The sequence below is a fragment of the Oncorhynchus keta genome, chromosome 13 (genome assembly GCF_023373465.1).
Source record: "Oncorhynchus keta strain PuntledgeMale-10-30-2019 chromosome 13, Oket_V2, whole genome shotgun sequence".
Lineage (NCBI taxonomy): Eukaryota > Metazoa > Chordata > Actinopteri > Salmoniformes > Salmonidae > Oncorhynchus > Oncorhynchus keta.
The window spans coordinates 24395216-24412748 of NC_068433.1; positions in this window are offsets into that span (position 1 = coordinate 24395216).

Sequence of the window (17533 nt, forward strand, 5' to 3'; positions counted from 1 at the left end):
ACTTCAGTCGGGGTCAAGACCCTGGTGAGGACGGCGAACACGCAGATGAGCTACCGCGAGACGATTTCTGACCGTTTGTGCAAACCCGCGGTTTCATCAGCTGTCCTCGTGGCTGAACTTAGATGATCCTGCAGGTGAAGAAACCGGATGTGGAGGTCCTGGGCTGGTGTGGTTACACGTGGTCTGTGCTTGTGAGGCCGGTTGGACGTACTGCCCAATTCTCTAAAACGACATTGCTTATGGTAGAGAAATGAACATTACATTCTCTGGCAACAGCTCTGCTGGACATTCCCGCAGTCAGCATGCCAATTGCCTGCTCCCTCAAAATGCAGACATCTGTGGCATTGTGCACGTTTTAGAGTGGCCTTTTTATTGTCCCCAGAACAAGGTGCAACTGTGTAATGATCATGCTGTTTAATCAGCTTCTTGATATGCCACACCTGTCAGGTGGATGGATTATCGTGGCAAAGATGAAATGCTCACTAACATGGATGTAAACAAATTTGCGCACACCATTTTAGAGAAACACGCTTTTTGTGCGTATGGAACATTTCAGGGATCATTTTTAATCAACTCATGAAACACGATACCAACACTTTTCATGTTGTGTTTATATTTTTGTTCTCTGTGTATTTTGTGGCTAAATTGTGTCCTGTTGCATTTAGCCTCAGTTGTGGATTTGTACACTTTTTTTGGACAGTGTGCAGGTCTGCATCTCTCATATAAACTTTACAAAATGTTCACGATATCGGGTCAAACTACACTTTGTGATGTTTTTATGCTTGTGTAACTTGTGTGTCACTCCAACACGTTTGTGACTCCTTCACAACAACAATAAAAAGTCGACAGAGAAATCATCAAAGCTCACACATCACATACATTTGTCCACCCCCCCCTCTCTCCCCCCCCTATTTTCAATCTTATAATCCTTTCAGAAGGTAAATGAGTCTGGGTCCGTATAAAAGGGATTGTGAGGCAAGGAATACAAGTTTAAAATGACATATTGAGCTTCTTCCTGCGCTGGCATCAATGCAATACATTGAAAGCTCATCTTTTTAATGGGAAAAATGTCATGGCCATACAAAACAAATAAAAAGTCTCCTTGGACCTAGTGATCCCTGTTTTCACCAGACTAATTCCTCCAAACCAAGGACGATTCATTGGTAATTCTCCTTAGGTTTGCATGTTGTGTAAAGGCCTGTATATTTGTTAGACATTAAGTCAAATTTTTTACATAATTTTTTTTCTTCTTCATTGCTTGCCAATTAATATGTTATTTTTCTTTGGGGCAGACTGCAATTTCAGACACTACTGGATGATTGATTGGCAGGCAACATAACAAGAGAACCGAAAACACAGCGAAACAAACCTTAACTCTCTCTTCCTCTCTCTCTCTTCCTCTCTCGCTCTCTTTAAAAATTTGTTTTTATAGAGAGTGGGTGTGGGTTCGAGCTGGCCTTGACTTCATGGTCTCCACCCTGGCGGTTACAGAGAGGAGTGGTGGGCTCCATGTCTCCACCTACTACCTCTGTGAGGTTTTATGTCCACCTCAGTGCGTAGTGGAAATTAATTTCCATAAACTCTCACAAGACTTCTCCACTACCCAATAAACAATGCCGAGCACATGAATTCAAAGGATTTAAGGAGAGCTAAATTAAACCCAAGTTTACTTTACCAAGCTGAGCTAAACTGAAGTTTAAAACATCTGACAAATGCTGGTCCAAACTCCCCCCTCTCCCCGCTTTCCTCCCTGACCTGTGGAGCCCAGCGCTCCTCTCTGTAACTGCCAGGTCCCGCTCGCCTCCCTATTGTGGCGACGACAAAGGAGGCCGGAGCCCTCTCTCAGGCTATGTTACAGACGGCCGTATGAGGCGGACACTCTGGGCCGGCCCGGCGTTATCTGCTGTGACACTTCAGATTACCTCCACGGCTTCCCTATCTGATCGCCACATCCAATTCAATTAGTGCCAATTAGTTTGTCCCTGCTCTCCCCTCACCGCTCACCCCTCTCCCCTCTCCCCTTGTCCTCCACCCACCCAGCTTCTGATCCTGTACCATCGCCAGTAATGAGTCGCTACCCCACCACTGGACCAGAGAACAGTCCACACCAGTGCTCTCAGCAAAGCTTGTGGAACCCCCTTTGTGGAACCCCCTTTGTGGAACCCCCTTTGTGGAACCCCCTTTGTGGGGCCCACCACCCGCTCGCCACCTCACCCCCTCACCAACCCCCTCGCTGGCTAACTCTGGGTCCAGGCACACCTGGCCTTTGCAAATTGGGAGCCCTCAAAAAGCAGCGAGAGAAAGGCGGGATGGGGGATGAGGAATAGGGGGAGGAAGGAGGGGTTTTGGTTGATGGGTCTTTCAGCATTCCGATGGAGCAAAAAGTGAATGACGGATCCTTTGTTAGAGTCCCCCAAAGAGAGGAAAGCTGTCCGGAGAAAATGGTACAGAAAAATCACTGCTTATGCCAGTGAGCAGAGACAATAGGGAAGGGCACTAAGTACACTCAGGCCCACCTTCCAGCGTTAGGGAACATCCACAGGTTTAATTCAAGCTTATTTCCTGCAATTCTACACATTGTGTCATGGGGTGCAGAGAAAATTTAGCAGCTTTAAAGCAAATTTCCTTGCAATTCCACACATTTGTCATGTCTATTGTGTACTCTTCTGACATTTGAGTGAGTCAAGTATTACAACACAATCTATGGGCTGAAAAATCTAGCTAAAAAAAACGTCAGCAGACATGGGCTAGTTGATCTGGACATTTCTTACAAGTTATAAATGGCTCTCTAAGGTCTGCAATGGCTGACGTGGCGAGAGGTAAAGGTCTACTACAGTAGCTACAACGTAGACGATGCTTACCTGTCAGAATTAATTTTTGCGTCAATCCAGTAGCCGAGCCATTTCTTTTGCAAACTCAAACTCATATGCTACAGAGACACTGCTAAACGAACAACAGTGCTAGGTGTCACGCCCTGGCCTTAGTTAACTTTGTTTTTTAAATTTATTTTGGTTACGTCAGGGTGTGACATGGGGGATTTATATGTTTTTCCTGGTCTAGGGATTTTGTATGTTTATGGGGCTGTTTCCTTTCTAGGTAGTTTGTAGGTCTATGGTTGCCTAGATTGGTTTTCAATTAGAGGCAGCTGTCTGTCGTTGTCTCTGATTGGGAACCATATTTAGGCAGCCATGTTATTTGGGTATTTGGTGGGTGGTTGTCTTCTGTCTTTGCACTAGATAGGACTGTTTCGGTTTTCACATTTGTTATTTTGTAGTGTTCTCGCGTCTGATCTTTATTAAACATGTTGAACTCTAACCACGCTGCATTTTGGTCCTCCTCTCCTTCGACGGAAGAAAACTGTTACACTGGGTGCCTGCACACTTGAATTAATTTGTATGGAATTAGAACATAACATTTGGTTGTTTTTCTGATAAAAAGTGTGAAACTGTAAACCTGTGACTTCTTAACATGTATCTGTTTCAATGGTAAACCTGCTAATCGCCTACTGCACAGTTCAGCTTCGGTTGGCCTGACTGAAAGTGTAAGTCACTGTTTCTCCGTAGAATTGTTTCCTGGGGCGGCAGGGCGGCAGGGTAGCTTAGTGGTTAGAGCGTTGGACTAGTAACCGAAAGGTTGCAAGTTCGAATCCCCGAGCTGACAAGGTACAAATCTGTCGTTCTGCCCCTGAACAGGCAGTTAACCCACTGTTCCTAGGCCGTCATTGAAAATAAGAATTTGTTCTTAACTGACTTGCCTAGTAAAATAAAGGTTCAATTTAAAAATAAAAAAAACACAGGGCACCTTTCCTTCCCCCGAGCGGGGACTTTGGATATTTTTTGTTAATCATTTGAGTATACACACTTCTCCAGGCACCGCTACACCACTGTGGATCACTTAAGCCTAAACATATCCAGGCCTAAATCCAGATAATGTATATTCCCCAAGTATCCATAGGATCTTATAAAGTCTCTTTCTCTCTTTCTCTCTCTCTCTCTTTCTCTCTCTCTCTCTCTTTCTCTCTTTCTCTCTCGCTCTCTCTTTCTCTCTCGCTCTCTCTTTCTCTCTCTCTTTCTCTCTCTCACTCTCTTTCACTCTCTCTCTTTCTCTCTTTCTCTCTCTCGCTATTTCGCTCTCTCGCTATCTCTCTCCTTGTTCTCTCACCCTCTCTCTCTCCATACTCTCAACCCATCCATCTATCCATCTTCTCTCTCTCTCGTGTGCACGCATGCAACACACACACACACACACACACACACACACACACACACACACACACACACACACACACACACACACACACACACACACACACACACACAGAGCCTCTCTCTATCCCTCTCTCCCATCTCTCTCTTTCTCTCCCACCCCATCACATCTCTCTCCCCCATCACTTTCTATCCCTACTCCTGGTATCTCTCTAATAAAATACCCCCTCATACGCCCTCCTTCCTCATCAGGCTCTAATCTGGGCTGACAGCTTCCCCTGTAATTGGTCATAACACCCAGATGGACCGGTCCTTAATTTGCTGTTCCCAATACAGCAATGGAGGAGGCCATGGAAGGGCACGGGGGTGAGGGGAAACGGCGGAGGGGGCCAAAGTCTTGATTTGTTGGTTATAGATACAAGAGCAGTAAACACCCAAGGCTCTACCCCCGACAGTTTGAACAGGCTTTTGTTCACACGTCTATTCAAAAGGGAATGAGGGCCCTCCCTCCATCTAACCCCCTTTCCCTCTCCCAATCTCTCTGTTTCTTCCACCAGGAAAAGAGAACTGGTGGGACAAAGAGGTGTGTGTGTTGATGTGTTGAAGGTGGACCTGGAAATGAATATGGATGAATGATCTTTAATGATGTAGAATCAGAGTAGACTTATAAGGTGGGTGTTTATGTGAGATTAGTTTAGTTTATTATTTTCCTCATTGGTACACGCAGCAGCTACTATTCTTGGGGTCCTTGGTGGTGCTGGATAAGTAGACACTGCTCCTGTGTGGTCGTGGCTCTCTACAGGAGACTATAGGTCCAGGAGGTACAGGGGATACATGGTGACAGCCAGTCAGGCAGAGGTGAGTACCCCCCGGCACTAATGAGGGCAACCCGCATGCCACTGTGACCTCAGGGGTGTAGGGGTCAACAGGGCCTGATGGAGTGGTCTGGTGGCAGAGCCAAATGCCAACAATTGTTGTGTTGCACCACTACAACATAGTATAGAGAGAGGGAGAGAAGACAGAGCCAGAGAGGGAGAGAAGACAGAGCCAGAGAGGGAGAGAAGACAGAGCCAGAAAGGGAGAGAAGACAGAGCCAGAGAGGGAGAGAAGACAGAGCCAGAGAGGGAGAGAAGACAGAGCCAGAGAGGGAGAGAAGACAGAGCCAGAGAGGGAGAGAAGACAGAGCCAGAGAGGGAGAGAAGACAGAGCCAGAGAGGGAGAGAAGACAGAGCCAGAGAGGGAGAGAAGACAGAGCCAGAAAGGGAGAGAAGACAGAGCCAGATAGGGAGAGAAGACAGAGCCAGAGAGGGAGAGAAGACAGAACCAGAGAGGGAGAGAAGACAGAGCCAGAGAGGGAGAGAAGACAGAGCCAGAGAGGGAGAGAAGACAGAGCCAGAGAGGGAGAGAAGACAGAGCCAGAAAGGGAGAGAAGACAGAGCCAGATAGGGAGAGAAGACAGAGCCAGAGAGGGAGAGAAGACAGAACCAGAGAGGGAGAGAAGACAGAGCCAGAGAGGGAGAGAAGACAGAACCAGAGAGGGGAGAAGACAGAGCCAGAGCCAGAGAGGGAGAGAAGACAGAACCAGAGAGGGAGAGAAGACAGAACCAGAGAGGGAGAGAAGACAGAGCCAGAGAGGGAGAAGGAGAGAAGACAGAGCCAGAGAGGGAGAGAAGACAGAGCCAGAGAGGGAGAGAAGACAGAACCAGAGAGGGAGAGTGAGAAAGAGAGAGAGAAATAGGAAGAACAGAGAGAGAGAGAGAGAGAAAGAATGGGGAGCAGTTCTTTTCCCAAGCCTTGCAGCAGTAGTCCAATTAAAGGCGATTTCTCTCACTGCACATCTGAGGCCCTTGAAGCCGCGCGGTCAGTTGGTGCAGTTTGGGAAGAAGAGGAGGGAAAGAAGAGGAGGGGGAGGAGGTGGAGGGAGGGGATGTTGTCAGCATGGGGAGTGTGTGTGTGTGTGTGTGTGTGTGTGTGTGTGTGTGTGTGTGTGTGTGTGTGTGTGTGTGTGTGTGTGTGTGTGTGTGTGTGTGTGTGTGTGTGTGTGTGTGTGTGTGTGTGCTCGTAATGTGTACATTTGTTTGCATGTGTAATCCTGTATGTGTGTGTGTGTGCATATGTGCGTGTACACCTGTGTATACATTTCCCTGTATACCCACCCGTGTGTGTGTGTGTGTGTGTGTGTGTGTGTGTGTGTGTGTGTGTGTGTGTGTGTGTGTGTGTGTGTGTGTGTGTGTGTGTGTGTGTGTGTGTGTGTGTGTGTGTGAAGGGGATGTGTGCATACACAGTGGGACAATCGCAGCTCTGTGGAACAGGACTGGGGCACGCAGATGTGTGAGTCTCTCTGGACTAAGCCTTGCCAAGGCCTACTTTGAGGGGTCACAACCTTTACAGAATCAGTGCTCCTGCATGTCAGAACTAATAAGGGTCAAGGTTCCACCAACACCAGCTGCATGGAGGGAGAGAGGGAGGGAGGGAGGGCGAGAGGGAGAGGTAGAGAGGGAGGGAGAAAGAGAGGGGGGGAATAGAGAGGGAAGGGGAGAGAGGGAAGGGGAGAGGAAGGAAGAGAGAGAGATAGAGAGAGGGAGAGATTCGGCGAGGGTGAGAGAGAGAGAGTGAGATAGAGAGTGTGATAGTAGGAGAAAGACAGAGAGGGGGGAGAGAGGGGGAGAAGAAAGAGGGGGGAGAGATGGAAAGAGGGTAGGCAGAGAGGGAGAAGGGGGGTTCACACACTGAAGCCCCCACAGCTGTCTAGCCCAGGACAGGGATAGTAAAGAGGAGAGAGGGGCTTGGAGATCTACTCCCGGCAGCTCAGTGGACACTACAGAGAGTGTTAAGTGGGGGAGCTTCGAGCCACAGGGCTTAACACAGGTGCTGGTGCAGCAGAGCACACAGGGGGTGAGTAGAGTATAGTCTTTAGAGCTCTGTCATTATTACCGCCACCTCTCTGGTTGATTCTCATGTCTTTGTCGACGTGTGATGGTGTGTGATTAACGAGCGGGGGGATGGGAGCGGGAGGGAAGGGAAAGAACTGTTCGGCTAGTGAGAGAATTGATTTGTGAGGAATCAGTAGAACTGACTGGTAGATTTGGGTGAAACTTTTGTGATATCAATGGATGGGAATTGATCTGGTGATGTGATAGACAGTGAAGCAAGTGGAAAATGGGGTATTACGTCATCGCTAGCTAACGTTTGGTTCACTTGTGGTTTGTTAATTAGCAAACAACAGATGGAGGCGAGAGACAGGGCAGGAGAAGGTGAAAGGAGAGAGAGAGGACAGGAGAAGGTAAAAGGAGAGGGAGATGGCAAGAGAAGCTGAAAGGAGAGAGAGAGGGCAGGAGAAGGTGAAATGAGAGAGAGAGGGTAGGAGAAGGTGAAAGGAGAGGGAGATGGCAAGAGAAGCTGAAAGGAGAGAGAGAGGGCAGGAGAAGGTGAAATGAGAGAGAGAGGGCAGGAGAAGGTGAAAGGAGAGGGAGGGCAGGAGAAGGTGAAAGGAGAGGGAGAGGGCAGGAGAAGGTGAAAGGAGAGAGAGATGGCAAGAGAAGGTGAAAGGAGAGAGAAAGGGCAGGAGAAGGTGAAAGGAAGGTGAAAGGAGAGGGAGAGGGCAAGAGAAGGTGAAAGGAGAGGGAGAGGGCAAGAGAAGGTGAAAGGAGAGAGAGGGCAGGAGAAGGTGAAAGTAGAGAGAGGGGCAGGAGAAGGTGAAAGGAGAGGGAGAGGGCAAGAGAAGGTGAAAGGAGAGAGAAAGGACAGGAGAAGGTGAAATGAGAGAGAGAGGGCAGGAGAAGGTGAAAGGAGAGAGAGCAAGAGAAGTTGAAAGGAGAGAGAGAGGGCAGGAGAAGGTGAAAGGAGACAGAGAGCAAGATAAGGTGAAAGGAGAGAGAGAGGGCAGGAGACGGTGAAATGAGAGAGAGAGAGGGCAGGAGAAAGTGAAAGGAAAGAGAAAGGGCAGGAGAAGGTGAAAGGAGAGAGAGGGCAGGTGAAGCTGTAAGGAGACAGGGCAGGATTAGGTGAAAGGGCAGAGATAGGGCAGGAGAAGGTGTAAGGAGAGAGAGGGCAGGAGAAGTTGTAAGGAGACAGGGCAGGAGAAGGTGAAAGGGGAGAGATAGGGCAGGAGAAGGTGTAAGGAGAGAGAGGGCAGGAGAAGTTGTAAGGAGACAGGGCAGGAGAAGGTGAAAGGGGAGAGATAGGGCAGGAGAAGGTGTAAGGAGACAGGGCAGGAGAAGGTGAAAGGGGAGAGATAGGGCAGGAGAAGGTGAAAGGAGAGAGAGTGCAGGGGAGGGTGTAAGGAGACAGGGCAGGAGAAGGTGTAAGGAGACAGGGCAGGAGAAGGTGAAAGGAGAGAGAGTGCAGGGGAGGGTGTAAGGAGACAGGGCAGGAGAAGGTGTAAGGAGACAGGGCAGGAGAAGGTGAAAGGAGAGAGAGTGCAGGGGAGGGTGTAAGGAGACAGGGCAGGAGAAGTTGTAAGGAGACAGGGCAGGAGAAGGTGAAAGGGGAGAGATAGGGCAGGAGAAGGTGTAAGGAGACAGGGCAGGAGAAGGTGAAAGGAGAGAGAGTGCAGGGGAGGGTGAAGGTTAGAGAGAGTGTGTAATCCAGCTTTACTGAGACATGCCGTGAGTTCGATTAAGATTTCAGGCTATTTTAGGCTATTTCTTCACATTGTAAGTGCATCAATGCACACAAGGCAGAAGGCTATAAGTGTGAATGTTCCAAAACGCAATCAATTTTCTGGAAAACACTGTTCTCAAAACTGACCCCAAATGTAATAATACATATTATTGCTTTAATATAAAGCTGATTTTTTTGATTTGTGAAAATGATCTTCCCCAAAGTTGAAACTCACACGCCACCTATGTATGCCAGTTTGAAGTTATTTGGCCACTTTAGTTGTGATACAAACCTTATCAAAACATATAGGCCTATGGGGTAGGCTACATGAGGTGTGCGACTATGTTTTGAAAAAGTACTGAACACGCTGGGCATCATTCACAAGTGATAGACTAATATTTTCACCCATCAGACTATTCTTAATTTAATGCTGTCTTTACACATACTAAATAATATACATGTGAAATTTGTTTTGATTTAGTATGGACCTGGACCGTTATCATTCACCTGTCTTGGAACAAGGGCATGGGGAATAAAATACATGCCATCTATGTACTTAAATAGCGAATGGAGGACGCTTTTCCTGTGGTTCATTTTCATGCCAGCCTGGTAGGCTATACTCCTGTTTTAAAGCAAAACAATGTGTTTGATATTAGGAAAGTTAATAAATTAATTAAGTATGCCTAGCTTACTAAGCTGATCAGATCCTCCTCTTTTTAGTAGAGGCCATCACTCTGTTTTCTCCCGCAATTGCATAGCCTATAGAAATGTTGCGCAACGTGATCTCATGGGCTCTCATAAAGTGTTTGATTTGATTTTCGAAAACATTTGCATTGATGTCAGAGTGATTAGAGGGACAATAGAGTGCTGAGTACCAGGCAGTTAGCAAGCTTGGAGAAGCCTAGTTAGCGTGATTAAACGGTCACGTGGAATTTAAGGCGGTCATGTCTCGTGACCGCCTTAGTGACGGTAATACGGTCACCCTAACAACCCAAATCTCAGCTCCATGGCAATGTAAACTATTGAGCAAGTCACCCATAAATCATCCTCCTATGTGTGTGTGTGTGTGTGTGTGTGTGTGTGTGTGTGTGTGTGTGTGTGTGTGTGTGTGTGTGTGTGTGTGTGTGTGTGTGTGTGTGTGTGTGTGTGTGTGTGTGTGTGTGTATCCACTCATGGTAGCACTTTATTTTACAGAAATTACCTAGTACTTACTTGGAAACTGCATAGTAACATGGTAATTACAAAGGAATAACCTATTAATTACTTAACTGTGTCTTTGGGACTAGTTGCAACAAGCACCATTTGTTACTATTTGGTTTCAGGTAGTTACAGTTAATTGTGTTCAATTAATTGGAGTAAGTACCAGAAAGTACTCATTGATACCTGGTAATTTACCAGGTAAAAACCAATTAATTACTTCACCGTAAAATAAACTACTAGCCAACCAGTCTCCTTCAACTCCTTCCCAGTCATATTAGCCAACCAGTCTCCTTCAACTCCTTCCCAGTCTGTTTCTCTGTTGACTGTTGTGCCAGGGATGTCTGGTTGGCGGTCACTGACTGTGCCACATTGTGCCTGCCCAGATGCCAGCTTCCTCTGCCACCATTCTGGCTCTACTCTGAGACAGTGATCAGCCATTACGGGTATGAGACGGTGATCAGCTGTCTGTGCCACTGTGTGCCAGTCGGCTCCAGCAGACAGACAGTTTCCTCTGTAAACTCATGATGCTGAGACGATGGTGATGGAGATGGTGTACCACGGTGTGTGATGCCACCAAGTCTAGGTCAATATGACTCTCACTGGCTGACTGGCATTGTTTGTCTGTCTGCCGATTCGAATGGCGTTTTCTAGACTAGAGATGACCTCTTTGTGCTGTTATGACGTTTTTTTCAACGTGCTCACACAGCAGCATAATTTCCCTTCTCATTCTCAATTCACAAAGCACTCATGCATGCACCCACACACGCACACACACACACACACAGACACACACACACACAAACACACACAAACACTTCAGATCATTGATGTTCGTCAGCTTTTCAATTACCTGAAATATTCGCTCAAATAAATCTAAATGAATTGCATTCAATTGCTTAATTTGTTAATAGTTTGGTAGAGATAGATAAAAGACGATCAAAGCAACATTAAAATATGAACTAAGTTCCAAATCATTCGGAGTAATTGAACTCAACATTGAATACATTTTGCATTTGAATGATTATAATATGAAATCAAATCAAATGTATTCATCACACACACAGTTCACCGCAGGCATAAAAGGTGCAGCAAAATGCGCCCTCAGCAATGCATTCATCAAAAAAAGAACAATGAAAAGAGTCAAGTCAAAAACAACAAGTAGTAGAAGCAATATAAACATATGAAGTGGGTCGTTGGAATCAATAGTATATATTAGAACAGCAGTGTTGACGGGGAGTGTGTGCCATTTGTCAGCTCTGAGTGCTCTTGTGTGTGTGTGTGTGTGTGTGTGTGTGTGTGTGTGTGTGTGTGTGTGTGTGTGTGTGTGTGTGTGTGTGTGTGTGTGTGTGTGTGTGTGTGTGTGTGTGTGTGTGTGTGTGTGTGTGTTTGTCTCATCTGTTGTTTGTGTTTGTGTGTGTGTGTGTGTGTGTGTGTGTGTGTGTGTGTGTGTGTGTGTGTTTATGCATCTTTGTTTGAGTTTGTGTGTCATTTTGTGTGTAAGGGTTGGATGTGTGGGTGGTCAGTGTAGATACTTTCTAAGGTGTGTATAGTCTCTCCGGTGGAAATAGTCTCTCAGGTGCAGGTATAATTAAATTGAAAAGTAATAGAATTGAACACAACAGCATATTTGAAGGGGGACACTGATGGCCAAATGCATATATTATCATATTTTTCCATGAATTCAACATAATTAATATAGTTAATTAAATATGTGAAACAAACAACAGCTTCTATATTTATTTCTAGGTCTGTGGCCTCTCAGTTTCAATGTTGGCTTGCTGTTGGTTGGTTGGTCCCGGAGTCTGCATGGAGAAATGTAGAGAATGCAACTGGTGGCAGAACACAGAGTTACAGCGCCACCTACAGTCCTCCAAGTAGAACCTCACTCTCTCTCTACTCTAGTTATTGTAATGGTGAGAGGTTAGCATGTCTTGGGGGTATGATATTTGTGCATCTGTAACTTTCTCACTTATCATTATTCACAATTCATTCTGGACTATCCATAATCATGGTAGTATCCACATTAACGTAGACGTGTTTAGAAACATATTCTATTCTTATTTACATAAAAAGTGACTACAAAAGGACACAATACATTTTTTACTATTAATTTCTATTGGGCACAAAATGATATGAAACACAACCAAAACAAACAGCAAATGCGCCCAACAAGTTTGTAGAGTCACAAGCTATATGTAGTCATTGTGTACTAGGAATATTATACTTTTGACTACTTTAATACACATATAAGTGAATTAGTCCCAATACTTCTCGTCCCCTAAAATGTGTATGGATGAAAATACAATCCATTGAAAGCTGGCAGTATGCACTTTAAACCCGTAGTCATTGAATCATCTCAAATCCAAAGTTATGGAGTACCGAGCCAAAACAAACAACAACATTGTCACTGTCCCAATACTTTTGGAGCTCGCTGTATGTGCATGAGACGTGCATGTATTAGACTGGCTCAAAGTCATATCACGACTACATCAAATCATTTGGTCCTTACAGTGTAGTGATCCAAGTCGTATCAGAATGGTTTACAAAATGGTTGGAGGTCAAAATGGAAGTGATATGGCTCTCCATTCGGTTCCAATATAAAAAGCATGTTTTTGTTTGTTTGGACAAAAAAATTGCACAAACAGAAAAATAGAGGCCTCGCGGCATCGCTCTGGTTTGTTTTTGTTTTCACAGCACAGCGGAGTCACCGAGGGTTCACAAGTATCTGTGAGGCTGCTCTGTCACATTTCATTACGTCTCTATCTCTCTCGCTCTCTCTCGCTCTCTCGCTCTCTCGCTCTATCTCTCTCGCTCTCTCTCGCTCTCTCTCTCTCTCTCTCTCTCTCTCTCTCTCTCTCTCTCTCTCTCTCTCGCTCTCTCTCGCTCTCTCTCTCTCTCGCTCTCTCTCGCTCTCTCTCTCTCTCGCTCTCTCTCTCTACTGTACTCCCCCAGTAACATCAGGCTTTCTTTCTCTCTCAATCTTTTGCTCTTTCTCTCTCTTTCTCTCTCTCTCTCTACTGTCCTCCCCCAGTAACATCAGGCTTTCTCTCTCTCTCAATCTTTCTCTCTCTCTCTCTCTCTCTCTCTCTCTCTCTCTCTCTCTCTCTCTCTCTCTCTCTCTCTCTCTCTCTCTCTCTCTCTCTCTCTCTCTCTCGCTCTCTCTCTCTACTGTACTCCCCCAGTAACATCAGGCTTACAATTCAATTCAAAGGGCTTTATTGGCATGGGAAACACATGTTTACATTGTCAAAGTAAGTGAAATGGATAAACAAAAGTAAAATAAACAATAAAAAGTGAACAGTAAATATCACAGTGTTGTAACGATGTGCAAATAGTTTAAGTACAAAAGGGAAAATAAATAAACAAAAATATGTGTTGAATTTAGAATGGTTTTTGTTCTTCACTGGTTGCCCTGTCCTCGTGGCAACAGGTCACAAATCTTGCTGCTGTGATTGCACACTTTTCACCTAAAAGATACCTCTCTCATCGTCACTCAATGCCTAGGTTTACCTCCACTCTACTCACATCCTACCAGTAGCGTGCCGTGGTTCTGGGGCCTGGGCCTTCAGCGAAGTCCTACACAGTCCCACCCGAATTAATCCACCTCTTATTACCATCATTATGATGCCATGGCTCTAGACACTATACATTTAGACAGAAACGCAGTATAACCAGGTGTTGCGTCACCTTGAAATTGACATTTGTTCGTTGAGCTGTAGATCCACTCGGGTCTCCCCAAAAGTTTTCAAAAGCACCATTGCTTGTAAGTGCCCAGCCGTACTTTGGTGTCTCATTGCTGCCTTGGTTAGACAACTCAGGTTTGCAAAGCCAGTGTGGCTCCAAACACCAAATCGATCACGTGCAAATAATAGGCATTCCCAGTAGTACAGTTTGCAGTGCTTCTCGGAGCCTGTGAGTCATTGATAGCGCCCATAGTTGAAATTGGCGAACGAACCCCTTTCCCGCCTGTGACAGGCTTTGTAGCGTCGGCGTCTACCTCTCCTGACAATGTCTAACTTTTCTTGAAAAGTTTGTCTTGAGAATGGCGTTATAATTATATCCTTGACCAAATCGATATCTTCTCCTTCCGTCATTGTGGGTTGAAAAAACAGCTTAGTAGTACGCAAATGAATTTGTTGATCAATTTCAGTTTCCTAGAGACCTGCCCATATAGGACCTGCCTCTCAATATTGGTAATCCAATCAAAAGACGTGCACGCACTACGCCTGCTAGCTGGCTCCTGTGTAACACTGGAGCCAGCCAGCAGGCGTACAATAGCCAACTCTAAATCTGATTGGTTGACACTAAATTTTAATTTCCATTAACTTTAAGCTACAAGCGCCCGCACTGTTGATTCTGAAGGCCTGAGGGCAAATTTTAGACCCCTGGCAACACATGATGGCTGAATATGATTGGATAAAAGATGTAACATAAAGACCAGCCCTCCAAATCTCAACCTGGGGCTGGAAGCAGTGCAACCAAGAGGAACGCTATGAAATGAAGAGTATAACTCTTACTCTGGGGAATAATTTAATACATATTTGTGGGAAAATATATTTAAAAAAAATGATATTCTGATGATGTTTAGGCCAGCAGAGAAGGCCTTGCTGGCCCTGATGGCACACCACTGCATCCTACCATACCCTTGTCTGTACATTATGCCCTGAATCTATTCCACCATGCCCAGAAATCTGCTTCCAGGTCTGTGCCCAAACAGTTTAAGCTTCTACTTTTAAAAATCCACCTTTCCAGAAATAAGTCTCTCACTGTTGCTACTTGTTACAGACCCCCCTCAGCCCCCAGCTGTGCCCTGGACACCATATGTGAATTGATTGCCCCCCATCTATCTTCAGAGTCCGTACTGTTAGGTGACCTAAACTGGGATATGATTAACACCCCGGCCGTCCTACAATCTAAGATAGATGCCCTCAATCTCACACAAATTATCAAGGAACCTATCAGGTACAACCCTAAATCTGTAAACATGGGCACCCTCATAGATATTATCCTGACCAACCTGCCCTCTAAACACACCTCTGCTGTCTTCAACCAGGATCTCAGCGATCACTGCCTCATTGCCTGCATCCGTAATGTCAAATGACCACTCCTCATCACTGTCAAACGCTCCCTAAAATACTTCAGCGAGCAGGCCTTTCTAATCAACCTGGCCCGGGGATCCTGGAAGGATATTGACCTCATCATGTCAGTGGAAGATGCCTGGTTGTTCTTTAAAAGTGTTTTCCTCACCATCTTAAATAAGCATGCCCCTTTCAAAAAATGTAGAACTAAGAACAGATATAGCCCTTGGTTCACTCCAGACTTGACTGCCCTTGACCAGCACAAAAACATCCTGTGGCGTACTGCATTAGCATCGAATATCACCTGCGATATGCAGCTTTTCATGGAAGTCAGGAACCAATATACACAGTAAGTCAGGTTAATAAAGGCTAGCTTTTTCAAAACAGAAATTTGCATCATGTAGCACTAATTCCAAAAAGTTAAGGGTCACTGTAAAGTCGATGGAGAATAAGAGCATCTCCTCCCAGCTGCCCACTGCACTGTGGCCTGGAAACACTGTCAACGCCGATAAATCCACGATAATCGAGAATTTCAATAAGGATTTTTCTACGGGGGTAGCCATGCTAGAGGTAGCCATGCTTTCCATCTGGCTACCCCTACCCCGGCCAACAGCTCTGCACCCCAACAGCAACTTGCCCCCTCCCCCACTTCTCCTTCACCCAAATCCAGATAGCTGATGTTCTGAAAGAGCTGCAAAATCTGGTCCCTTACAAATCAGCTGGGCTAGGCAATCTGGACCCTTTCTTTTTAATTATTATCCGCCGCAATTGTTGCAACCCCTATTACTAGCCTGTTCAACCTCTCTTTCGTATCGTCTGAGATCCCCAAAGAATGGAAAGCTGCCACGGTCATCCCCCTCTTCAAAGAGGGAGACACTCTAGACCTAAACTGTTACAGACTTATATCTATCCTGCCCTGCCAATCTAAAGTCTTCGAAAGCCAAGTTAACAAACAGATCACCGACCATTTCAAATCCCACCGTACCTTCTCCGCTATGGAATCTGGTTTCCGAGCTGGTCACGGGTGCACCTCAGCCACGCTCGAGGTCCTAAACAATATTGTAACCTCCATCGATAAAAGACAGTACTGTGCAGCCGTCTTCATCGACCTGGCAGAGGCTTTGACTCTGTCAATCACCGCATTCTTATCGGCAGACTCAACAGCTTTGGTTTCTCAAATAACTGCCTCTTCTGGTTCACCAACTACTTCTCAGATAGAGTTCAGTGTGTCAAATCGGAGGGCCTGTTGTCCGGACCTCTGGCAGTCTCTATGGGGGTGCCACAGTGTTCAATTCTTGGGCCAACTCTTTTCTCTGTATATATCAATGATGTCGCTCTTGCTGCTGGTGATTCTCTGATTCATCTCTACGCAGACGACACCATTCTGTATACTTCTGGACCTTCTTTGGACACTGTGTTAACTAACCTCCTGACGAGCTTCAATGCCATACAACTCCCCTTCTGTGGCCTCCAACTGCTCTTAAATGCAAGTAAAACTAAGTGCATGCTCTTCAACCGATTGCTGCCTGCACCCTCCTGCCCGACTAGCAGCACTACTCTGGACGGTTCTGACTTAGAATATGTGGACAACTACAACTGGCCTACCTGGTTAAATAAAAGTTTTTTAAAATGGCAGTCTATCAAATTGGATTTGTTTTTTTCCTCAAATTCTTTGTGGGTCAGTGTAATCTAAGGGAAATATGTGTCTCTAATAGGGTCATACATTTGTCAGGAGGTTAGGAAGTGCAGCTCAGTTTCCACCTCATTTTGTGGGCATTGTGCACATAGCCTGTCTTCTTCTTCTCAATAGCAAGGCTACGTTTTTTTTTTCTCTCTCTTTCTCTCTCTCTCTCTCTCTCTCTCGCTCTCTCTCTCTCTGATTTGTTTTTTTCTCTCTCTCTCTCTCTCTAGTTATCCCATCTATAAATACAACTACCTTATCCCTCTCTCTCTCTCTCTCTCTCTCTATCACTCTCTTTCTCTTCCCTCTACTATCCTCTTTTGCTCCCTCCCTCCCTTTCGCTCTCTCCCCCCTTTTTCTCTTCCCTCTCTCCCCTCCTTTTCTTTCCTATCTCCCTCTCTCCCTCCCTCGCTCTCTACTGTGCTTCCCAGTACCATCAGGCATAAAATATGTTATATCGTATCATCCTCCCATTCACTTCTTCTCATCCTTGCTAATCCATGCTCTATCTTTACCTTTAACTGAGCCATCCCCTCCTCTCCTCCTCCAAGCCACTCTCCCCTCTCCTCCTCCCCTTACCCCTGCCAGTTGTCTTGTGTCCTGTCTGCCCTGGGGGGGTCGTGACCCCATTGACCTTTGGGTGACTTCTGCAGGGTAGCTTCTCAGTCATCTGCAGCTGTGGTCCTGCCAAAATCTGGATAATCCTATCACACTGTCATCCCTGTTGAGAGAGGCAGGGCGGATCAGGGCAAGGCATGGCAGGTGAA